We start from the raw sequence: 25,946 nt of genomic DNA, 5'->3' as shown, positions 1-25,946 counted from the left end.
ATTTTGTCTTTTGTTCAGATAATTTATGAAAGATATTCATCAGTATTTGACAACAATCTATCCCCATTCAAAACCTTCTTAGAAATACCTGCACTGGAGGATAAGTACAATATGAGATCTGTCAGTTAACTAGTTTTCAGGTGATTTTACATGTGCTTTGTTGATTCTGAATTCCTCTTAGAAGATTTAAATATTATATCAAACTAGGGGTCTCCAAACTGTGTAGTGGCAGGTTCTGTCTTATGTAGAGTCATAGTAACTGGCATTAACAGTGCTATTATCTTTTACACTTTTTACCTACATGGCTCCTATCACATACTAAAATGCAATTTTAAGGGTATCACCTGCATCAAACATATTTTTCCTACCAGGTGTCAGTTCACAAGCAGTTTTTTTCTAGAACTGGGTTTTCTGCTTGCTTAGATGAGAATAGTTGAGGGGAAAAAATGTAGCTAACATGGTAATACAGCCAGTTAAACTGCAGTTTTGGTTACAAGTGTATGATATGCTCTATATTTACCAACAGTCTTGTTACCGATGCATATGCCATTATGTGCTCTTTTGCTTTAGTAAGTAAAAGAGCATTTATGAATAAATCAGAAAGGTGCCAGTCAACCATGTATTAGGAGAGAAGAGAAAAATAGTGGATGTAAACATAAGCTCTTTGTAACTCCAGATACCGTAACATCAGCTGCCTTGTGTGTGTCTGACAAGGCAAGGGTAAGTGACAAGAGTACAATGAAAGGCTAAATTAGCCTGTAAGGGGTTCCTAAGGACAGAGGATACATTTTATTTAAAGAAAGTAACATTGTACCTCATGCCAAACTGAGGTAATTTCCTTCCCCTTTCTATACTTCCTAGGTTTCCAGATTTATAACTTTTTATGGCATTTGCCAGAGCTCACCTGAAGAAAGCATTACTCAAATAAAATCTAAAGGAAATATTTTTGTTCAGAATCCAGACCCATAAAGAATAACTACAGTATGTTAAAGAAAAAAACCTGTAATTTTACTACTAATTATGCACATAAGCCAAATAAATAGACCACTGTTGCGGTGTTGAATAGAAAATTCACACATTGCTGCTTACAGCAATGCACTGGGGTTGCTTTCTCTATCACTAACCTAATTAAGGGATTTCTTAACATGTAAAGTTTGTCTTTACTTGGAAGCCAAAGTAGATTTTGTGAAACAGAACATACACATGATCCCATTGACTGGGAGAATTATTATTTTCAGTGTCTGCTTCAGTCAGTTGTTCAAGAACTCAGCTATTTCTTGTGAGGAATAAAGGGGCTTTAGTTTAATTGAATTTACTTAAAATCTATTATACAGTGTTTCCAGAAGGATTATAATAAATTATTCCAAGGCCAAAAGGCCCAAAATTTAACCAGAAGGAACTGGACTCACAAGGACATGTATGAGTGTAACTGTAGCAGGAAGGTACCTCTTTTAATCACAAAACCATATGCAGCTGCTGCTTAATACTGTAGGAGCATGAATTCCCCCAACACTTACATTTCTACCAGTAAAGCTTTTTCAGTGGCTACATCTGCTGCAGAACCCCCTAAGTCCTGGCCATGCTGGCATACACACTAGTTACATGGGTCAGGGACTTCAGCCCCTTTGCAGAGTGTGACTGGTTATAGAATGGTTTGGGTTAGAAGGGACCTTAAAGATCATCAAGTTCCAACGCCCCTGCCATGGGCAGGGACTCCTCCCACTAGACCAGAATGCTCAAAGACCCATCCAGGCTGGCCTTGAACACCTCCAGGGATGGGGCATCCACAGCTTCTCTGGGCAACCTGTTCCAGTGTCTCACCACCCTCAAAGTAAAGAATTTCTTCCTAATATATAACCTAAATCTCCCCTCTTTTAGTTTACAGCTGTTACCCCTCGTCCTATCACTACTCCCTGATAAAGAGTCCCTCCCCATCTCTCCTGTAGGCCCCCTTCAGTTACTGGAAGGCTGCCATGAGGTCTTCCCGGAGCCTTCTCTTCTCCAGGCTGAACAACCCCAACTCTCTCGGCCTGTCCTCACAGTGAGCCCTTCTCACAGTGAGCCCTTCCTAGTGCTCTGCCTGCCTGCCTGCCATCCGCAGACACCTGTTTCTCCCACAACTCCATGCAGACGTGCAGCTTGGGCATGTGGATTCTGCCAAGTAGCAAGACAAACACTGGTGCGTGAACTGAGCCCTTTATTTCATATGTAGTGACACTACCAAACAAAGAGTGGAAACCTTCTGCTGTGCCATGTTGTTCAGACTCTCTCTCTCAGCCAGCATAAACCCACACAATGAAAACTGAACTGAAGAAAGAAGGCTGAGACTTCACAAAGTCCTCCATCCTTCTGTGAAAGATGTAGAACACAAATGGAGTCTGATATTCTTGGGAATGTGTGAGGATAATGCAACTGCTGTATGACAATACTCACAGAATTGCTTTTCCAAATTCTAGATGAATATTTATTTTTATTATTTTTTAGTAAGGATAAAAGCATGACCTCTGTCTTTCCTTCTCTTTCAATTTGGAGTTACTAGCCAACAAATTCCTCAACTATGTCCTGGTTTCCTGATTCATATTTACAGAAAAGTACACATGCTCCCATCTATCATCTCTTTTCTGAGTGTGCAATATTATCCAAGAATATTTCATAGCAAATTAGAAATCCAGATGAGTCACTGATTTCAACAGTGATCCAGATCTGCCCATTGTATGTGCAAGAACGTTTTGTACAAATATTTTACTTGGTTTCATTAATTCCTGAGCTGGGATTCCTCATATTCAATAGGTAGAGGACTTGGAACAGGTGGATTGCCTTCTACGTTTGGCTGGGGCTATGAGGTGAGCGTCAGTGATGCTACAGTCACAGACAAATCATGTCACTTTGAACCAGTCAATGCTGCTCATGACTGATGTGCTGAGTGTTTTGAGTGGTCTGTATAGCATGCAAAGTCTGGAATTGCACTTATACCCAAGAGGAGATGTTAGAGTTAGTGTTTTTCTTATGCCATTTTATGGTTACATTTTGGAAAAGGTTTTGTGTTCCAATGGTCAAAGATAAATGCCTGAGGTATCTTAGGCTGGCATCTCTTAGTTCGGCATCTTTACCAACGTCAGCCTGAGACAAGGAAGTTTTCCCTGAATTTGTCAGTGTTTTTCTGGTCTGCTCATTCATATACAGCTGATTTGCATGAATAGTAATGTTTAGATCAGCAGAACATGCACTATGCTTTTATTGTAGAGTCCTCCTAGCCATTTATACTAATTTCTTCCCAGACATTACTTCTGTGTGCAAAAAATGTTGATAATTTTCAAAAAGGATCGCCTAATCACCAGGCAAACCTCATAAGGTATGTTCCATGATGAATTAGGGAAATACATTCATTTGTTTAATTATATGTTAATTTCTTTAAATAAATCCTGTGCCCGTGTTTTAAAACTAGTAATCAAACTGTTGCTGTAACCATGAGCGTCTATTGATACAAATTAATCCAGATCTGTAGGGAGAAGTCATAGCTTTTGTTAGACTAGCTAACATAGCAAAAAGGTTTACTTTGTATGCTTTTCCAGCCACGCCAGTTTCTCTGAAAAAAATTGCATCATCTTATCTTACAAATCCTAGTAATGTAAATACAGAAAGTATCAAAAACACAGCCAAAAGATGCAAAATAATTTAAAATATACATGAAAAATTGGATTCTATTTAATTTATTTTTTTTCAAATAATGAGGGATTTTACCTCTACACTGTCCTGCTAGAGTATAAAGAATGAATCAAAGAGGATGATCTCTCTCTTATTTCTCTATAACAGAGAATAAATGTGCAATGCTTCTAGGTACTTTGAAATACCAGCTAAAGATGGAGTCCAGTTTACATGCTTGGAAATGCAGTCTTGCTGGAAAGATTTACCTGTTTCCAGGCAATAAGTGGTCCCATAATTTGCACCATTGGTACATGTCCACTAACTTTGGGTTTTTTCATATATCACATTAGTGACAACACATTTTGTGTTTTCTCATTTATGTTTTGGACTTTCACATCAGACAAGTGAGGTTTCAGGACTGCATAGACTTAGTTTGAACTGCTGAGGTAACTGCTTCTTTCTTTTATATAAATTTTGTTTTATAAAATTTAATCTATGCATGTCTATACTGCTTCTGTGAAATTCCTGCTACAGCTAATGAAAATAATTAATTTATGATATTAAAAATGTTAGAAATTATAGAAATTATATAAAAGTTAGAAATTATATGAATTGCATAAATGGCTAAGAAGAGAATCCTGTGGCACCTGTTTTCTCTCATGAGATAGTCTCACTGAAATTAGGGGAAGTGCACAGGACAGAGATGATATCTCCTGTGAACAGTCCTTTACGAGCGTTACAATAAACTTGAACCCATTTGATTTCACAGGATCTACAGGTTCTGGGGTCGTGAGTTCTGTAAGTAGATTTCCTAGTTTTTCAAGGTGCGAGTTCACGGTGCCTGGCCAGTTCCCACAAAGTACTGATTCAAAGAAAAAGCCTGCTAACGGAGGTCCTTGGGTTTGACCTCCTGTGCATACTTAAAATCACCATTATAATAGAATCTACCAGATATACAAGCTATTCCTAAGTGGGCATTTAAATATATCCTTATTTAATTTTTCACTCGTTCCTTTTATGATTGAAAGGAATTCTTCATTTCAGAAACCAGAATGAAAACTTAAACCTTTTTTTGGATGGCTTACTGTGATGAGTTCTAGAGATTGAATTTATTTCTCATCATTAAAAATACTCTACTTCAGGCTAGGACAGAGGCGTCCCGTTTGCACTCTGTGAGGAGGATGCAGCATTGTTGCTTATACTATCTATACTTTTATTCTGAGCACTATTTAAGACTGTATATACTGGCTATGGATATACAGGCAACTTTAAGCATTAATGGACATAAAAGAATCCAGAAAGCAATATTATTCATTGCTATTTCAAATCATATGGCTTGGACAATATATTAAAATATGGCACTCTGCATCACATAAAAAAACAGTAACTAAAAGCAGATTGCCAGAATTCATAGCACAGCTCATGGAAGACAGAGAGAGATTGAGTACTTTAAGTTCATTCTTTCCCTTGCTTCATATTTTTATATCTTTTAAAAAGGAAGATGATTATGTCCAGTTACTTTGAGCCAAATTTTCTATCTTCACTCCACAATGAACAAAAGTTGTTAAACAGTAAATTAAATAATATTTTCATACACAAGTTTAAGACTCAAAAAACTATTTTTAGGTCACATCCTCATTACCAGAAACACATCTTTCTCGTCCTTCTGGTTGACAGAAAATCAAATCCAGATCTAAATTCCAAGATTTTTTCCTCATGTTCTGTGATCTGCAGTAATCATTTTCAAAGTGAAGATCACTAGAGCTGGCAAAGGAAGGCACCTCGTGTGTTCTGTTTATTTCGGAAGAGGGTACAAGTAGATTTGGCTGTCATCAAACTTCAGGTTATCTGGAAAAGCGAGTGTGGCAGCATGGTCCTGGTGTGGGGTGGAACAGGAACAACTCTCTCTTCAGCCAGAGAGGCCCTTGCTCTTCCTTGTTGCCGTGGCAACCGGGGTCAGCTGACGGTTATTTACCCCAGGGAGGGGTCACACCTGTGGGGAGTGGACAGGTCAGGTGACCCAAACTGACCAATAGGGTGTTCCAGCCCATCTGCCATGCCCAGTGTAAGAGCTGAGGGATCGAAGGGGTTAGGCTGGCTCTTTTTGAAGGACTTGTCTTTGATGGCTCTCTTTCTTCAATGGCTGGTGCCTGAGGAGGACCTTGTCAGTTCATCTACCTTTGATCCCCATCGGTGAGTTCTGGAATCCAGTTCCCAGTCGTCACTGAGTCCATTCTGGAACTTTACCAGTGCCTGCTAGTGACATCTTCCTGGGAACTTGGTAGAGTTTTGTATATATTTTTATATATTGTATCTCTTTAATTATTTCCTTTTTTATTTTATTATTAATATTTCATTAAAGGAGTTTAGTTTTTTTCTAAGCTGTGGCTGTGTGCTCTCCTCCCTTCTCCCCTTTCCCCTCCCCCCGGCTCCTGCTCAAGCCATAACCATCAGTGGGAGTTGTGATGAGTTGCACCTGGACTTTGGGGGATGGCTGGCAACACAGCCTGAACACTGTCTGGAGTGGGGACCTAAGTATTTTGTTCCCATGAGAATATGACTGTAGGTCAATTATCTTACTCTGTAAATACTGGACAGCCCAAGAGCCCTTTGAGTTCTCCTGCATGGCAGCAGGCTGCATGCCAGGATCTCTCCTTGAGTGGGGATGCTGGCTTAAGGTTCTACTCCTCGAGGCTGAGAGATTCCTTGCTGCAACAGATTCTTGCTAAGTGACTAATAGCATGTTAAAATTTGAAATCTTAGCTAAATAATATCAAGGATTGGTTGTGTATATATAATCCTTTAGACATAAACCGTTGACCAAGTCTGGGACTAGGACTGGATCCAGCCGCACCTAGACTCCTCTCTGAGAAGGAGTTTAGAAAGCAAGGGGGTCCTTTCTGAACCTCGTGACTCAACGGGAGGGTCTCCCTGACGGCTTGTCTGACCCTGTCCTCTATATAATACATAATCAAGTGCCTTGCCATTGAATCTCTTAAAACTGTTGCATTTACTACTAACTTTGTTAAATCACTGTTTTACTTTAATATTTCACTACTTATCTCTTATGAGTGAAGTCAATCACTACACCTGTGACATAAGCTCATAACTCTATTTATCTCTCTTCTTTCTCTCCATGGAGAGGTGGGGGACAGCATGTGTTATCTTGTTATTGGCCAGCCTGGCCCAGACCACGATAAGCATGTTTCATCCTGCTTGTACCACTGTTGTGATGAATTTTGCTAGTTTTGGTACCCAGGTCCAACCTGCAGTGAAGTTCAATAAATTTCACATTCTTGACGGACTCATTTAAGTTGCAAAAGATTTTAAAAGCATATACCTATTGGCTAGCCAATTCCATCAAATAATTCCATGTCTTCATCAAAGAATTTATCTTTTTCAAGTCAAATTTCATTTTGAATCCATTCCAGTGACAGTTTTAGTCAGTGACAAAGATGCTGACTAATCCTCAGAAGGACTTGAGTTTTCACTTGAATTTTTCCTTGAGTGAAGATAATACTGTGAATTCAGAGATTTTTAGATTGTAAAGGGTCAATGGTTGTTGTTTATTAGGGGAATGGGGAGCCTCTACCCTCTACATCACAGTCCAAAGTTAGCACAGTATTGAAATGATAAAAATTTTACATGGATATAAAATAGCAAGAGGTATGTTAACCCCATTACATATTGCTTGCATTTTTCTGAGGCTGAACCTAACCCAGTATCTCAGGTAGTTGTGAGGAAGCAATTGAAAACTCTGGTTAAAGAGGCATTTTGAAAGTGTAAGTCTTTCTCTTAATAGATGACTAAATTGGCTTCATGTAGTTAGTGCTTTGTTGGGCCAAGCTTTGTTCTCCATTTTAAAGCCTTGCCAAGTTTATGTTGGTGTGCTGTGAACCTGGGACCTCTTTCTATGTCAGTTGCATTCTTGCAAACTATTTCATCCAGCAGAAATGACTCTGCTGGGGTTACACAGATGAAAAGCGGGAGAAATTTCTGACCTCCTAGAGTGTGAGATATCTATGTTCATTTAAAAATGCCCAGATGACCACTAAGTCACTTCTAGCACTGCAGAGAGTCTCAAGTTCTCAATAGCTTCCACTGGCATAAATAATTATGATGGATAAAGGCATTGAAAGTACTACAGACTGTAAAGCATCAATGAGCATAACTCTTCTGACTTTAATGCAGATATTATATCAGCAGTAAGTATGGCTTTCTGCATGCTAGGTTTACGGGACTAACACTTTAAATATTAACTGTGAGTAGTCACAATTTTAGTCTTCCATTTCCCTTTGATTTTCTGAAGAAAATAAATGAAGAAAATAAAAACAGAGTAGGAAAAAAACGTGTTACTGAACATTGTGCAGCTCATAAGTAAGGTACTAAGTTGTCTCTTCACTTGAAAAAATTGGGGGAAGAAACAGGTCTGGCTACCTGTGTATTACTATGAACGTATTGTGCACGTGCTCAAGAATGATCACAAGTTCTTAAAATATTGTGGGAACTGCAAAGAAGTTTGGACAAATGATAAACAATTGAGGAAGCGATTTATTCTGGCGACTTGGGTTAAAAGGGAATTTCAGTAAAGTGGGAGTTTAATAAATGCACAGGCTGTATACACAAATACATCGACAAATGTATGTCACTGAAGGGAAAATGATGAGATACTGAAAACTGATGTGTGTGTTTAACCTTATTCCATTCCAGTGGTTTTGCTTTCTAAGAGGCATGTTTGTACATCTGGTTGGAGGAGAGAGATTAGGCTGAAAGGACAACTCTCTAGCTATGACTGAGGGAAGAAAAACCAGAACACATTTCAAAAACATACTGAATAGATTAGCCATATGGTTTCAGTGTATTTCATTCATTTTTACAGACAGAAAACAAAAAACTTCTTTTACAGGCCAACATTCAGCTCCAGGATTTAGAGACTGCGAGTGTAGAAATATCAAGACATGACAAAATACAGAGTACGTGAGCTGGGTAGAATAGTCAGAAAATACTTGTTCACCGTAGTGCACCTGGCATTTAGATTCATTATTCATTTCCCTTCTCTAGTCTGTCTTATCATAGCTGTTTTCCAAGATATCAGACTCTGTCCCTGTTACATTTTACACTGTATGCATGCATGTACCAATGCTATAGTGAGACTGTGACTCTTTCAACATAATGTTATTGTCTTTAACATACTGACCATAAACAGCATTTTGGAATGTCTTTAAAGTGCTAAAGCATAAAATGATAATTCAACTTTTTTTAGTGATTGTGTCAAGCGATAATGTTTGGTTAATCTATGGCCAAAGTATGAATGGTATTATCAACTTTGTTTTGCACAAAATCCTAGGAAAACGGCATGGGGAACAGAGAGACAGCAGTGTTACTGGGTTAAATGCTACTGAACCATGACTACCTAGGAACTCAAAGGAAGCCAAGGACCATTCTGAGCAGTGAAGGGACGTTTTATGTCTAAGTATATTCCTACACTCCATGTTGCTCCTTTCTTTTATGATTCTTATGTGGGCTTGTTGCATCTTGTGTAAAAGTTTGCTGTAAACTGTTTGGGATATGGAATGTGTCTTCTTGCGTACTTCCTCAGTTAAAATACTTAGTAAAAACAAACAAGTTATGCCTAGAGAGAAAAGCATGTAGCTATATAGGAAGGGCCAGAGTGAAACAGTGAAGCTATCCTTATTCAAACTCTGGGCAGGTTCTCTTTCAGATCTGCATCTAAACTCCATGGTTCTGTGGGTCATCTGGTGGCAGCCAACAGTCTAAAAGACAGTGTAATGGTAAAGAGAGAATCCTCCTAGGAAAACTAGTAAAGCAATCCTGCTGCTGCCACCTTCCCACCTTGTTATGGGAAGGAGTAGGTAATGTAGATGTGGCTTCCCCATTGCCATAGTGGTTGAAGGCATGCTATCCGTCATCCTCAGGTCTGTCATGATGTTTCAGGTTTACTATTTTGGCTGAAGAATGCCAAGTGATGGTGTTTGTTTTTGGAAAAGTCAGCATAGTTTTCAATGAATGTCAGAAATTCTTGCTTTCTAAAATCACTCTCAGTATTAAAACCAACTACTGCCTCTTGGAAGCTAAATCCTACGCAGGATTATGTGGCCTTCTGTGAGCTAAGGGTTCTGAAAGAACCACATACTGGTCAGGGTGGTGCTAAAAGCACAGCCTGAATTTAGGCTGTGGTTTTCATTTGTGTCCCTGAGCCATGAGAACATTGTTTTCTTTAAACTTTAAGAAAAAAATAAGTTCATTGCTGCAGTTTTACTGTTAGCTTGAGGAGATGTTGCATCCCAGGCATTGTGAGGACCTGCATGACAGCAGGTGTTGGAAATTTTGCAGGGTCTGTAAATGTACTGCTTCCTGAACATTGTAGGCTGAAGTCTACTTGGGGGCGAAATATTTAGCATTATTTTAATTTTAGTTGTTTAGCAGCCTATTAAACTGCAGAGTAATTGACCAGACATCCTTAGTAGTAGTATTATTTTTGGAAGCATCTGTTTAATGGTAACTGGCAGTCTCAGAAGATGCCAAGGAAGAAATGATGGTAGAAATGTAACTGTAGTTCCATCCTTAAATCATGTCTATTTGAATAGTGGATTTTTTCAAATTATTTCCTTTCATGACTTAAATAACTTGTATATGTGCTTTAATATTTGCCATTTTTATATTGTGTGTGATCAGTTTGCAATTTTCATGTATAAAGTAATCAAACATGATTTTGGAATAATACTTTAGTTTACTTTCTAGCAATCCACTAATTGTATTCGATATTTAAAATTCAGACTGTTTTGATTGCATGCACATGAAGTTAGGCATATTTTAGTTCCCATCCGAAGGTGTTAGCAAAATATTCCTGATATGCTCTCTTAGCCTCCTGTCTCCTGGATAATATGAATAGGACTTAAACAACTGGAGTAAGTGGTTACTTTGGAAGATTTCACCCACAGAAAAGTAAGACTTATAGAATCCTTTTTGTCACAGAAATTGGATACTTCACGTGTCTTGCCTGGCAATTTCTGACCTGTGTCAGAATTAGCTCAAATACCTTTCATTTCTGTTTCAAGAAATGCAAGAGCTTGTTACTGAAAAGTTGTGGGTGGTTTGTAAATCTCTTCTTTCAAACAAATCTGTGAGATGATCAATCAACTACTGCATACTGCCAAAAGTCTCACAATTCAGCACTCAAACAACACTTTATTCATACAGAGCCCTTCTGTGCTCTGTAGGTGACAGTGCCTGAGGAGGTACAGTAAGGGAAACTGAAGACTCCCTTCCTCATCTCTAACTTTTTTGGCTGCTGAGACTCCTAGGTAAGATGTCTTAAAATGGTGTGAGACATAGTGTGGCAGTTGTGTATTTTTATGTAAGACTGTTTATTTTCAAAGCCTAAAGGAAAGGTGGTAAAGGTTTCCTGTATTCCATAAATACAGCTAGGTCACTGGATAGTATAACCTTGTGGTTGTCCAAGAGGAAATTCCATATAATTTTATGTGATTATTAGACTCTGTCTCTCAGCTTGTTTTCATCGTCTCCTGAAAGGCTGTTAGGAGAAAAGTGAAAGGTTAAGGAGAAGTTAGGTCTCAGTCCCAGGATGTGTGTATCTCCCCTTCCTCCAGAGAAAACAATGGGAAGTTCAGCTTTTCACAGCAGGTGCTTTGCACCTCCGAAGATCAGCAGTGTCTGCACCAGCAATGTTTCACTCCACTCCTTGTGGTCTTCATAAAATGGTGAAAAGGATTTGAGACACATTCTAATAATAACTGGGGATACACTAAGAAATAGATGAAAGACCTCCATTGAACACCTTGGTGCTAAGGGAAATGGTTTGGATGATTCAGCATCAAGACTCTTTCCTCAAGATAAATATGAGTCAATATCCCAGCAGAGCGTATCAGGACAAGAATCTACAAGCAGTACTGCATTTTAGATAGAGGTATCAGTGAATATCCTTATCAGTGGGAAGAAATAAAGATCTGGTGGTTAGTTCTTGAAAATGAGTCTTAACCTCAATACATTGCCTGAAAGCTCATCTAGGAAGAGTAATTCTGTGTTTATAAACCGCCCCTCCAGGTTTATTTGGAACATTCTTCTTCTTCTTCTTCTTTATTTGGAATATTCTTCATGCCTCGTTCTGCCCATGGTTGGGGCTGCAGTTGTTAGCTTGTTAGTTTTATTTTGGAGCAGGTGTCAGGATGTTATCTATAGATCATGTTTAGATGTTGGGGGAGATTTTAATCTCGCTGAAGTCAGGGGAATTTCTGACATAGAATAAAATCTGGACCAACTACATTTTTAAGTGTTCTGAACATCTTAATATTGGCTCAGCTTCTTTTTATCAGAGTGAATGAAAACCACCAAGTCTATTCCCAGCAATGCCATAAAATGACTTGGATGAACATCAACAAAATGTATTGTATAGGTAGTCTACATTCAGATAATTGGCACTCAGTCTATTCCACCTGTCAGACACTTCAATGTGTATCTATAACAATTTTTTGGTAGTTTTTAGCATTATGCTTTTTAGTAAAATAGTAAACAAATTGTTATATATGAGAGGAATTACAAGCAGTTTTCTCTTACGATGAAATATGCAAATTATAGTTGTGTACATATGATGAATTTGAATTTATCCAACTGTCTACTGCCAAGATTCTGCTGGTCTTGCTGACATTCCTGCTAATGCTATCCCTGCAGTTCATTTAAACTTTGGAATATTTCAATAATGCTGGCCTGACAACAAGATTTTCATTAAGTGTTGAAGAATAACAATTTGTCCTTTCAGAATACCAAATTGACAGTGCAGATGGATGTCTTCTCCTCTCTGATGGAAGACTCGGGTTCACTGCTATTTCTAACCAATGCAGTAGTTTTAGATGGCAGGATGGGAACACCAAGAGGGCACCGTCACCCTGGGTTAAGATAAACAAAGATTTAGGGAGGTGATATGACATGTAATGAGGAGAGGTAATTCTACTTCTGTTTTTCTGTATTAGGGGCTGTAGTCCATTCCTTGCTTTTAAAGATCTTAGATTCAGTATTTAGTAAGGGAAAACATCAAAATATTTGGTAGTAGACTTTAATCCATAAACTTTGTATTACTATTGTGTTTCAAGGGAGGCAAAAATGGAGAGTAATTGCCCAAACTTTTCAAAGACCAGAAAACACAGGACAGGCCAATTGAACTCATTAGGATAAGAATAACTTTCTATTTTACAAGTTAGTAACTGGGCATATTCAAAATAATATTCTATCTCACAACCCAAAAACCCCTAAACAATTATGTGAGCTAAATTTTATACCAGATGTTTTCAAAAACCTAAGCATTAATTCAGGGAGGATCTGGATTTCTCTGAGGAATTTGACTCCTATACACTGTTTAAACATGGAAAATATCTTTTGCTTGTCTGTTAGGTTTTGCAACATTAGCCAAAACCTCCCTAATCATTTACATAACACAAGCAAAAAGTAAGATTGTGACATGGGAAGACTGAAATTTTCTCTGCTCTACAAGGCAAATAGTCTTTACTGAAAATACATTTAAATTATATACTAAAAGAGCCTGTAGCTGGGATTTCACTTCAAAACTTATCTGTACAGAGCACATTTTACTTAGGGAAGTGACTTGAAATAAATATACTATGGTTACCATTAAATGTTCCCATTTGCCAAGAGTTACCACATGAAACATCTGAGATCACAACTGTTTCCCCTGCAATTTGAACAGGATATATGCTTGTGGTAATTTTGTGGTCAGCAATGAGAATGATCTTTGTGTGATTTCCACAGTACTTGGACACACAGATTGGAAGAAACAAAACATAACAGGAACCATGCTTAAGATTTGATTGGAATAAAAGCCATCATCCCAAAAATCTAATCAGTACATTTAGCAGATCCCTCACAAAAATACAGAGACGAAGAAACTTTTTATGTTTAGTGAACTTCTACTTCACATAATTAGAAATGGATATATCCAAGCAATACAAAATGAGAAGATAAATTAAGGAAAACACTAGTGGAGAAGAGATACTGCCAGGAGTTATCTGCACTGGGATATTAGGTCCTCCACCAGTAGTCAAGTAGGTATAGCAAAGAAATACTCTATCTGCAGAGTGCGTCCACCGCTCCTTCACCATCAGGGAAGTGACTCTGTTCCATCACATTTAACTGTGATTTTCGTATGCTGTCAGCAAAGATTTGTGTTCTTAGTGGCTGCATTTATCATGAGAAACAGCTCTTCTCTCTGCATGAATTTCTTTGACTCAAAATACTGCTTTAGGCAATGAGCTGCTCTTTCCAGGTTACACTCACATAAGGAAATGAAAAACAGCTCATGCTGTAATGAGAACAGGTTTCTGATGTTTTCATCTTCTGGTGTCCCAGAAATACCAGGAAGTCAGCCACTTCAGAAGTAGGTACAGATGAAAAAACAGGGCAAAATGTTTAGGCCAAGGGGTAAGTAAAGCTTCATTCAATCTCAACCAATTCAACTGTTCTTCAGTCTTTCTTCTTATCTCTCATGATTCTACAATGGTTTCAGATGATTCTAAGATTTCTATTTCCCATCAATACAAGCTTAACATATGTGCTGCATCAAACTCTAAACCCAAGTCGTACCAATTACATGAAATTATTTTAATTAACAATTTTGCTCTGAATTGAACCTAAATATATATTAAAAAAAGTAAAGAAGAGCTAAGACATATAATTACATGACAAGCAATTACCACATCATATATAAATGATGCAAAAAAATTATTTGGGCTAAATGTATTGAACTTTCACAGAATGGAAAATAACATGTATGGCTACCAGATTCCACGCTGGGTCTAAAAGACTTGATCACCACCGAATTCAGTCTTATAGTTCTGAATCTTTCCTTTTTTTCCGTAGAAATTTCCATTACACAAAACCCAGCTGTTTGGGTAAATGACTACACAGATCCTCTGTACTCAGTTGGATATGGTGCTAACTTTGCTGCTGTTGAGGCAGTGACACAAATATATAAAGTGATGCTGTTAGCACTAGATGCTCCTGTTAACAGCGTGACGTGTGTTCTGAAGAGCCCATGTGCTTCTGCCAAGGCATAACAAGGTGGGCAGCTGAAGCTGTACTGAGTATGTACACACTTCTAGCATTGCACTTTGGCTAGGAATGCTGTCTTGTACTGAATTGTTCCATCAGACATCTTTAAGATCTCACTAAAGGAAAGCTTTATGGCTGGAATAACTTTGGAAGAAGTCTGACAATTTTACTAGCTTATGTTCTAAATCATTGGCTCTTTCTAAAGTTCAGTCACTTTTAGTAGGCATATAAGAACAGATGAGCAAACTGTATAGTGGAAGGACTAATAATCAACTATTATTATCTCCCAGTGATTTTTTTTTCTGTCACATCCTGGAGATGTGCGCCAGAGTCTCTTACTCTATATGGTTGCAGAAAATTATATAAACATCAATGAAAACATATGGGTTAAGTTTCATGATTCATATTATTTGGCAGATCTCCACTGAATGTAAGACCTCCAGACAGCTTTTGTTCAAATCAATAACAGAACTATAACTGCTGTAAAATATCAGATTTATTTTCACCAGTAGATTTATTATTCTTGCATGCTGAAGTTTTCTATTTATCTCCCAGCAGGACAACATACATAGAAATGAAATAACCACTCCCTTAACTCTAGTGCCAAGGAATATAATGTGATGTCCAACAAAGTGGTACCATGCCTCTCTACAGGTCTGCTGGATTATTTTACAGTGTTCATTGCTTTTACTGAAGATTAGCAACATGGGAGTCATTAATTTCACGTAACTGTAAGCAAAGGTGTCCCACCTGTGCATATGGCTGTTCAGGATTTGTACTCCTTTCAGGAAATTCAACACAAAGGGGAAATATTTGGTTTTAAAGTCTTGTTTTCACCTTAAAAATCATCTGTGTAAAAACAACATTGTGTGATCTGAATCCATGTTTCAATAGCTTGCATGCAATGTTTTCTCAGTATATATGTAAGAATAGTCTTTCCTGAGGAAAACTAGATATGGCTAAACTTTCCTTTGGTGATTGTTAGCAGGCCATGTTCCAGATCAGATTCCTTGCACACATTACACTTACATCAGACCAATCATATTTAAGTGAGCCTTTGAATACATTGGAAAGAGCATGAAATTCCCCTCTTCAGTGGTATTGTTGAAAGGCATCATAACAATGTGATGTATAAAAACACATAAGAGACTTTTCGTAAAAATCTGTCTTTAAAATCCACTGCAAAACACTTCTATGCCATTTGACATGTCTTTCCAGTGTTTGCTTCTGGCAATTTCAAACTACAAGAAAACAAAAAAAGGCCTCTTCCTCAAAGTAATAAACAAAAATAAAAAATGCATTTGCTCTCTGAATAACCTGTGGAACATACATGATTTACTCTTCTAGTGTAGCAGTTGTGAGCCCTGTCAAGAAGCAAGTCAACACAACAATACAAAAGAATAAAAAAATTCACCACTTATTTCTCATCCCAATTTGTATAGGATTTATTTGTTTCTGTGGGCATGACTTAAAATTTAACAAAAAAACTTCCAACAATTGACCTGTATTGATCCATTGTTTGATTTCTGGTGGACAGATAATTTTGTTAAGCAATATGACTGTAAAATACATGCTTCCTAGTAAAACAGTTTGGACATGCAAGTAGAATATAACATCATGTTGAATTAAAAAAAAAAAAAATTTGGACAGACCAGTTAAGTGCAAACCTAGTTTGAATGTGAAAGGGTGAACCTCAGTACTTGGCCCAAAAAAGTGGGCTGTGGAACTCAAAATACTTCAGGGCCTTGCAGGGTTGTCTGCAATAGGGTGAGATCCCTCTCTCTGAGCAGCCCAGTGCATCAGAGTGACATCCATACTGTGAAAAGAAACTCACATGTATGCCAGGAGTTTCTGTATGGTTCTTGCTGTAAACAGAAAAGAAGATTCTAAGTTGCCACTGCAATCCCTCTAAAGCAGAATAACATGCATCCTTTTTGCCTAGACATTTCAGATCTCTGCTCCCTAGCAGAGTCCCCACTAGAATTGTGTTGGAGCATGGAAATGGTCTGATAGGTTGTGTTCTTTGCATTTTGTGGGTGTCTGACACGGTTGCTTTGACATCTAATCATCTCCTGTAAAGAAAATTTCAATTATGTTTTACAAAGCCTTTATAAAATCATAGTTGGAATAGAGTGCAAATGTACCTTCCAGAAGCAAAAGTGCCACAATCAAAACTTTGAGAAATATTTTTCATTATCTGTTTTTTCGTTAAAACTTACTTAAAACATTACTACCAATGTTTGGTCAGAAAAAATAGCTAACTGCAAAACTATCTTTTTATTTTCAAGGAAGTCTGGTTTTATATGAAGATGATAAACATACATCTGGGCCTTCACTTATGGGTAATTTAATGTAACCAAAATGACTGCTGCCTGGAAAGGCAATCTGAGAAAGACATTGTGTCAAAACCCGTGGTTTGTCTCATGAAGAATACATTACCTTCTTGTTTAAATCAAAACCCACATTTTGAGTCTCTTTCTATTCACATGTTCTGCCCAACATTCAGAATATTTCTTTACACATCTTAAATCAGTATGGTTTGGTTGGTGTGAAGTTAAAACTACAGTCCACTGCCTGTGGACTCTGCAACACTACTGGGTATAACCTGACAAATGTAGCTGGAGTTATGTCCCACCTTTTGGTGGGACACTCACTACGCTTGAAATACCTTGTTTTACCTTAAATCACAGAGAACTCAAGTCAATTAAAATAAAAGCACTAATTTAGAATATCCAAAATACACAATGTAGTTGTAAATTTTCATAAGAAAGGTGAAGAAACAGAAGAAAAGCTATATTTAACCTGCTTCCATGAAGTTAAAATTTGAAGATGTCTCTTTCTCCTTCACTGCATTTATTGTAAGGCATTAGCCTTGCCATCATTTGGCATGCTTTATTCTTCAAGTGGTAATCTCGACAGAGACCCTCTTTAGGTAGAAGATGTTACAGCTATTGATTTTAAAATCCTGGTAAGGATCTAGTCAGATATGGTTTTCTTGATACTTCTTTCCTGCAAGATCCCAATTACTTCTAGAATTAACTTACTTGAAGAAAATGATCCCATTTCTGTAGCTAAAATAACACAATACAACACAAAATAGCTGTTAAACTAAACCTTGTTTCTTAGTCCTGTTTTATACAAAGATCTGGGAAGAAGCAATTAGCTTCTAGAATTGATACAAGTCAGAGTGGTCATGAATTATCGGTGATTGAATCTTGATCAGTGTATCACCAGAACATTACAGTAAAAGCCTCAGGAAATGCAATCAGTTTGCCTGTGTTGCCAAGTCATACTCTTTGGGGCAATGTATTTCCTATATCATGACTGACTTACCACTCCAGTCCAGATTGTGGGCCATACATGAGAGCCAACAAAAGGACTTTTATAATGTGGTCAAGGAAGAAAAAACAAAACCCCACAAACAAACAAGAATAAAAGCAGAATGTAAAAACCTGGTAGAAAAAGGAAAATGCTCATCATCTTATATCATGTCCCTCAGCTCATGCTACTTGTAAATATTAAAAAAAACATGTTATTTTACAGAATGTCTGATCTCTCCTACCATGACTACCGTTTTGTTCTTGTGCTCTTCTTGATCTCACATATGCCACACTCTGCAGCTCAGAGATTAGCAGGGACGTGCAGTAAAGGACTGGTGTGTAATTTTCAAGGATTCCACCACTGGAAATTCACTGTGTAACGCTGAAAGGAGATTTAAATAATTTAACTTAGTAGATTAATAACAATGTTTATATACAGTGCATATGAAATGGGAATATTTTCTGTGCGTTGCAGCTGTAAATACCTCTTCCTTTTACCAAGCCCTAGACAGCATGATTCAGTAGAAGGTAAAGAGTTAGTTGCTTCTAGTTTTCTAATCATTGCTCAGTCTCCATGGTCTATCTAATAATTTTGAATGCAAAGCCAAACCCAGCTCTTGGTTTGAAATTCCCAAAAACTTGTTAGTGTCAAACTTTTTTTGGTCAGGTTTATCTGTAATTTTGTTCTCATATACCTGTATTTTAGACATATTTTTTTCACGTAACCAGACACATACTTTGAGAGGTGTTTAACAGGCAATGCCAGAAAATGCAAACCACAGTGTTCATTTGTTCTATGTTCAGTGGTGTAAACCTTCAATTAGAGGCTAATAAACTGTTACCTTATATAGGGCATCTTTAAATACTTGGTGTTTACAACACAGTACTTGTATATATTTATGTAAATAGAGTTTTATTAGGAGCTCTATGCACCTTATGGTAGGCACTGTTGTAGGTTAATATGGTAGAAGTAAAAAGGAATAGTGTGTCCTTGTTTCAAATGACAATAACAGCTTCAGATTTCAGGAGTATGGACTTCATCCTGAGAAACACTGAAAATCATCCGAACCAGATGTCTTGCTAAAAGACATGGCTAATCAACACTTAATGGCTTGAAGCCAATTGCAAGAAGCTGAAGTTAATCCTGAAGTTTTTGCTGAAGTGAAAATTCAAGAGTCACGGTAGCATAAAGGTTTTTTGATTTATTTTAACTTAGGACTTCCATTTCTCACTTCCCATTGGCATCCCCAGGAATACAGTAAGGTACGAAGACCTAAAGTGGGTTGTAGGAGACACTGTGGTACTCCTGGGTGTCCGTAGATACTGTTCTTTGTTCTGCAGCTTGAATAAAAAGAGAAATGTGATCTCAGTGTAGCTGAACAGGTACTGTCTATGCTAAAACTCCTTTGTTTAATCCAACCACAAAAGCACTCAGAGGAATCGTGTACTTCAGAGCAAAAAGTGCTTTAACACTGTGGGCTGTAAATTGATAGAAAACGTTCCTAAGTATGTGTTTTCCTTTCTTGTTCTTAATAATTGCATTTTTTAAATTATTGTGGTGGGTTTCACTAATGTACCTTCTGCATCCAGGTGCATCTCTGGGCATTTTGAGAGGCTGAGATTTTTTTAAACAATTGCCATTCAAAAATCACTTGAAAGGTTAGGTTCTTGCAAAAGGCTTCATCTTAAAAACAGTTTTAAAACAAGAAAAATAATATCATCTCATAGCAATAATTCATGTTTTAAATAAGCCATTTCTAGTTGTCAAACACACAAGAAAATTATAATCTTTAACTATTTTAACTAAGTCATTCCTTCCTGCCTTCTTTCCTTCCTTTCTCATATTTTGGAAACCAACTAACATTCTTCCTAAAAAAAATATTACCTAAGAACAGTTCTTGGCTAGCCATTGTGTGTGCCGAGGTTTTGATACTGAGAGCATGTTAATGGCCAAATTATAAACATTTGAGAATTAGAATTCAGAAGACAAACATTAACAGACCCTTAACTGCAGTAGCACAAACCAAGATGCTATAAATTATGGGGTGGTGGTGTTAAAAGCACTGGCTTCCTGGTATCTGGCACCCAAAACCTTTTCATTTGGGTATGTATCAGGCTGCAGAGAGGTTGCCACTTGCCACTTGGCCAGTATGCAGCTGGCAGCAAAGTTTATTTAAAGTTCAGGCCAATTGATGGCTCAGGCCTGCAACAGAATGTTTTGTGTTATGCCATGAGAAATATTTACCCTACTCTGTTTTTTTTTTTTCTCCTTCCTTCAGTCATTTACTTTCCTACCTAGGATTTCCTTGTGAGACAATCCTTGCCAAGTTTTGCAGCTATATGTATGAACAATTCTGGCACAGTATTTTAATGAGCTCATTTCTGTCTTTGTAAATGTACATGCAGTCAGGATACCTTCATGGATCTCTCATGGATCATGGGCATGTGCTTGTAGTCGCCTTCCTTTGCATGAGCACATGCTGTCTTTGATGTCAGGGCCAAAAGGAAGCTTTGAACACAGGCTTCTCAAAAACCTTACAGTTGCAGACTTCATTAAGCTGAAATTGTCAGTAAAAGGATTTTTGTCTTCCGTCAACCAACAGCTACAAGGTGTCATAGGTCTGTTTGTGCCTTGCACAACTGTACCATAGCGCAGGAAGTAGCATCACTATTCCCCATGTGCTGTTGCTGGCTATGGGAGCAGTTAAACTTTTGGATACAGTCAGCAAAGTCAAGTATGTGGCTTTTAGCATGTTCTTTCTGAAAAAGTAAACAAGGGGCCTGCCCTCTATGCTTAGATCTGTCTCAGGTGAACTTTCACTTATGTGAAATTGTCTACATACCGAACTGAAATGCATCACACTTATAATGGTTGTTTGTTCGTCTAATATAATTTTGCTGTCTATCACTAAGGGGCACACTCCTCAAATTCATTGAACTGAACCAGACAAACAGTTCCTAAAGCAGGGAATGCTACAATATGTCATAAACACCTTCTTAGGCAATGCTCTTATACCTATTTATTCCTTCCATCTTATTTAAAATGTAAGAAAACAGTTGTGAAATGTATTGCTCCATTCTAGTGAAAAAAAAAAACAGCCCAACTGTTGTTGTTTCTAGAATGCTGAAGCCCCTTTCCTGAATAAACAACTCATGTCATAAAATCATAGAATCATTCAGGTTGGAAAAGACCCTTGGGATCATCGAGTCCAACCATCTTCCCTACTCTACAAAGTTTTTCCCTACACCATATCCCCCAACACCACATCTAAATGACTCTTAAACACATTCAGGGATGGTGACTCAACCACCTCCCTGGGCAGCCTGTTCCAGTGTCTGATCACTCTTACTGTGAAGAACCTGTTCCTAATGTCTAGTCTAAACCTACCCTGTTGCAACTTGAAGCCATTCCCTCTTGTTCTGTCACTGTCCTCCGAGTTGCTACCAGCAGGTGCCATTCTGCCTCTATAGAGCTGGATGCAAATACTCCACCAGACAGAGATTGTGTCTAAGGTGAGATTCTTCTCCACACAGGGTTTGGGAGTGATGTCTTAATAGTAGCTTCAGGATCAAGAGTTAAACAGAACTTCTCATGAGCAATGTGCTATGATGTATTATCAGCTCCTTCCTTGTTGCTGTTTTTTATTGATCTGTTTGTTGCCTGGGTCTGACACCGAAACCATTCATAAGTAAGAACCAAGTATGGCCAGTTTGGAGTCTTGCAAAGACATGAAGGGAGAATCACTTTTTCACTCTGCATTTGACCGTAGACCCCCACCCAATGTTTTTTTTGTTTGCAAGTACGCTAGGCGAAACAGATTGCAGTATGGGAGAACAAGACCTGGTTTGTAAGAGATTTGTATTTATTGTCCCACTGGACTAATAAGGTGCTTATTGACTTGACTGAGGTCAGACTAGCTCTCAGTGAAGACTAAGTTTCACTAGGTTAGGCTTCACTATACTTCCTAGGCTTTCCATGAGTTCACAACTGCGTCTTTGCCCTGTGGAACGACAAAAATGTCTGCTACAGAAATAACACAGAACATGGTTAGACAAAGCCAATGGATATGCTGCATAATTCCTCAGAAAAATACTCTGTGTTAATTTGAGGGGGAACTGTAAGTACTAATATAGTTAACAAATCTGAACAGTCAAGAGCACTAACCCCTGAGGCATTCTGTGTTAAATCCTAGGATGCATCTCTGATAAGTCATATTACTTGCTCCCAAGTGTTGAGAGATTATTTGTTTGGAGTCCACTCTGTGTGCATAAAAACTTCCTGCAGCTGAAGCCTTCTTTACTTACTTGTAAAACCATCTTGTTGGCTTGAATGTAGTCAGCTGTGTTGTCAGATAGCAGTGGTTTAAATAAGGATGTACTGACATTGATTAAAAAGACAGTTACTGAAAGGGCAACAAGTTGCACAAGAGAGTAGTACTGAAGAATTGAGCACATAACTTCTTAAAGTGCTCAAATGTCATCTCCTGGAGCACATCTGGATTCTGTCCATGTAAACAGTCTGATGAAAAGCACTGTTCCAGGAATAGCCTATGTCCTTAATTCGAGAGCTAGTAAAGGCCATAGAGAATTGTGTGATAAGCAGTTGCACTCTACACAGTACCATGGGAAGCTGTAAAAGGAGTAGGTAGATCTAATTCCTCAATCCAGCCCATAATAGATTGCGTCCTATTGGTTTCATTTTGTTTTCAAAATTAGTGACATGCAGAACAAAAACCCTTGTCTTTCATTAGGAAAAAATTAAAGCTGTATCTTTGCATGAGAATAATGTGGGAACATAAGGCATAGCCTTACATAGCAAATATCAGCTGTTGCTCTGTGTTGTTGTTTGTAGTACATGCTAATCTTGGCACATAGACAAAAAAACTTGGTAAACAGGCAGGTGGAATGGTAACATTTAATAATGACCCTTGTATGTGACATTCATATGCATATTCGTAGAATCATAGAATGGTTTGGTTTGGAAGGGACTTAGAAGATCAACTAGTTCCAAATCCCATGGGCAGAAACACCTCCCCTAGACCAGGTTACTCAAAGCCTCAATGCAACCTGGACTGGAACACTTCCAGGGATGGGGCACCCGCAGCTTCTCTGAGCAACCTGTTCCAGTGCCTCACCACCCTCACAGGAAAGAATTTCTTCCTAATATCTAATCTAAATCTACCGGTTTTTAGGTTAAAACCATTACCCCATGTCCTATCACATCCTATCACTATTTATCACCCTGATAATGAGTCCCTCCCCATCTTTCCTGTAGGTCCCCTTTAAGTACTGGAAGGTTGCTGTAAGGTCTCCCTGGAGCCTTCTCTTCTCCAGGGTGAACAATCCCAATGTCACAGGAGAGGTGCTCCAGCCCTCTGATCATCTTTGTGGCCCTCCTCTGCGCATGATCCAGCTGGTCCATGTCCCTCTTAGAGCTGGACTAAGTGCTCCAGGTGGAGCCTCACCAGAGAGTAGAGGGTCAGAATAAAATCCCTTGACCTGCTGGCCAGCAGCCCAGGATATGGTTGGCTTTCTGGGCTGCAAGCACACATTGCTGGCTCACGTTGAGCTTCTCATCAACCAACACCCCCAAGCCCTCGTCAGGGCTGCTTTCAGTCCATTCTCTGCCCAGCCTGTATTTGTGTTGTCACAGGGAGAGTAACCAGTGCTACTTGATGAAGTAAAGCAAAACAAATTTGAACTGCTTATAAGGAGAACTTGGCTTAATTGCAGCAATCTATTAGACTATGGAATAGCTTCCCAAGGGGTAAACAGGAAGCTTATTGTCTGAGTCATTTAGAAAGAACTTCTATAACGCTCTGGAAAATACAGTGTAGAAACAATAACATTTTGGCAAAAGATAGAGCATATTGCTTAACGTGTCTCTTCTGTAATATCTATGCTTTTATAGTTTTGAGCCAGATTCTAAAACTGAAGGTTAATATCTTCAACAACCAAAGACATGCTAATTTGGTCTCAGTCTGATTCCAGTTTAGAACTGAACTCTGAAACAATGAAGCTCAGCAGTAGAACAGGGTGCATCTTAACCTTGGCTTTGGGCTTTCCTGTGTATGTCTTTAGAGAAAAATCTGATTTATTTTTTCAAATTGTGTAGGTACATTTTGAGAACTTTTAAGAACCTGAATTGAGTCAAAAGTGGCTTGGGGATGAAGTTGGAGTTTTTGTGAATTTAGGTGGAAATTTTCAAAACTTGCATAAAACCTGATTTGACAGTACTGGCTGAATTCCACTTCTACCCTTTGATTTTGCTGAAAGTCAAGCCAAGGGGATGGTCCAAAACTAGAACATGCACAAAAAGTCTTGAAAAGAAAACATAGTGTTTGTTGATATGCACCCAATATTTGTATATAAACAGTACTATGGATCCTTCTTACCAGTAACTACAGGTACAGTGGTAAGAAAATATTCAGGGAACTGAAACGTAATGCAAAACTCAAGCAGAGTTCATGAAAAGCCCTGGCTGTTTGTTTACTTTTGCTCTCTACAACATTTTTGTTCATCAGCTTTTTTTCAGGTTATATCAGTGGTAAAAAGAACTAAACATGAACAAAGTAACTGTCCCTGGTTAAAACTGAGAATTTCAGAAATATCAGAAAAGATTATTTCCATCAAATTTCCAGTCAAAATTTTAGAAAACCAAAATTATCCAATGCTTTATTATTATTGCAGGATTAAAATCATTCTGGAAACTTCAGTAGTGAGCTAAAAATATGATTTTTTTCCAAAGGGTTACAGTCTAATTTAAGCTATTAATCGAAGGAAAGTCAACAGAAAAATAAGGATAGGAATGGACAGAAGAAATTTATCAGAAAAACATGTTTGTCTCCTTTCTTGTGATATATTTGGTACATAATATGCTTTCCTTTTAACTGTATAGGCATTACGTAGCCATAATTACAGAGGGTTTTTTTCATTATTGCTTAGCTAAACCTGTAGAAAAGCCAGATAAAATCTGTGGAGATGCTTTGTTTTTCTCTTTAAAATGCAGAAGATATTTTGTCCTAAATTTGCAAACAAACCTTATATTGTAGCTTAAGTTCAGGTTTTTTTCAGATTTTTCTGAAAGTTTGGGTGGTTTAGAAACAAAATATTTTGAAAACTATTAACTATTCTTCACAGTTCCTTTGAACTTTTCTGTTTTAATGCTGAAGCTCCGAATTGTCTATCATTAAGTACTGGTGATAATATCTGCAATAAAGGATAGGTGCATTTAAAGTTACAAAAATATTTTGTTTTTCCATCTCTCCTTCTTTTTCATCAAGCTATATAAAATTAAAATAATTTGATGACTACGCTTTGCTGTAAAGATGGAACATTTTGCTATGAACAAGAAAACTATTTTAGTATAATGAAGTCAACATATGGAAGGAGTAGACAGTGTCTAGGGAAAACAAGAAAAATTTTGTAATAAGAATTCTATTGTGGTACTCATTTTTAATTCACACTTGGAAATAATGAGCACCATGTCAAAGTGGAAGTGTTAACATGAATTTGATGTTATTGACAATTCCTGATTGACAGAGATACTAAAATTTCAGGAAATTTCAAGTTAAGAGCCTGCTTCCTTTCTGATCCATTCTATTTCTGCCACTCACAATTCATCTATTAAAGATGAGTGAAAACAAAATGCAAAAAGTAACTTTATCTTTGGACAGGAGGCAGGAACATATACAACGGTGGAGAGCACGTTTGAGAAACTAAACAGAACATTGTTGGACTGAGATTGAAAACAAATGCTTTCAGCAACTTTTCCTGGGCAGGGCTGTCTTTTCTCCACAGATTTCTTTAATTTCCCCTTTGCTATTGAGCTTCTTTTTACTGTCCAACAACTTACCTAATAATGAGAAAACAAATACCAGC

This window comes from Numenius arquata, chromosome 6, assembly GCF_964106895.1.
Source record: "Numenius arquata chromosome 6, bNumArq3.hap1.1, whole genome shotgun sequence".
Taxonomy (NCBI): Eukaryota; Metazoa; Chordata; class Aves; order Charadriiformes; family Scolopacidae; genus Numenius; species Numenius arquata.
This window is presented reverse-complemented; position numbering follows the sequence as displayed.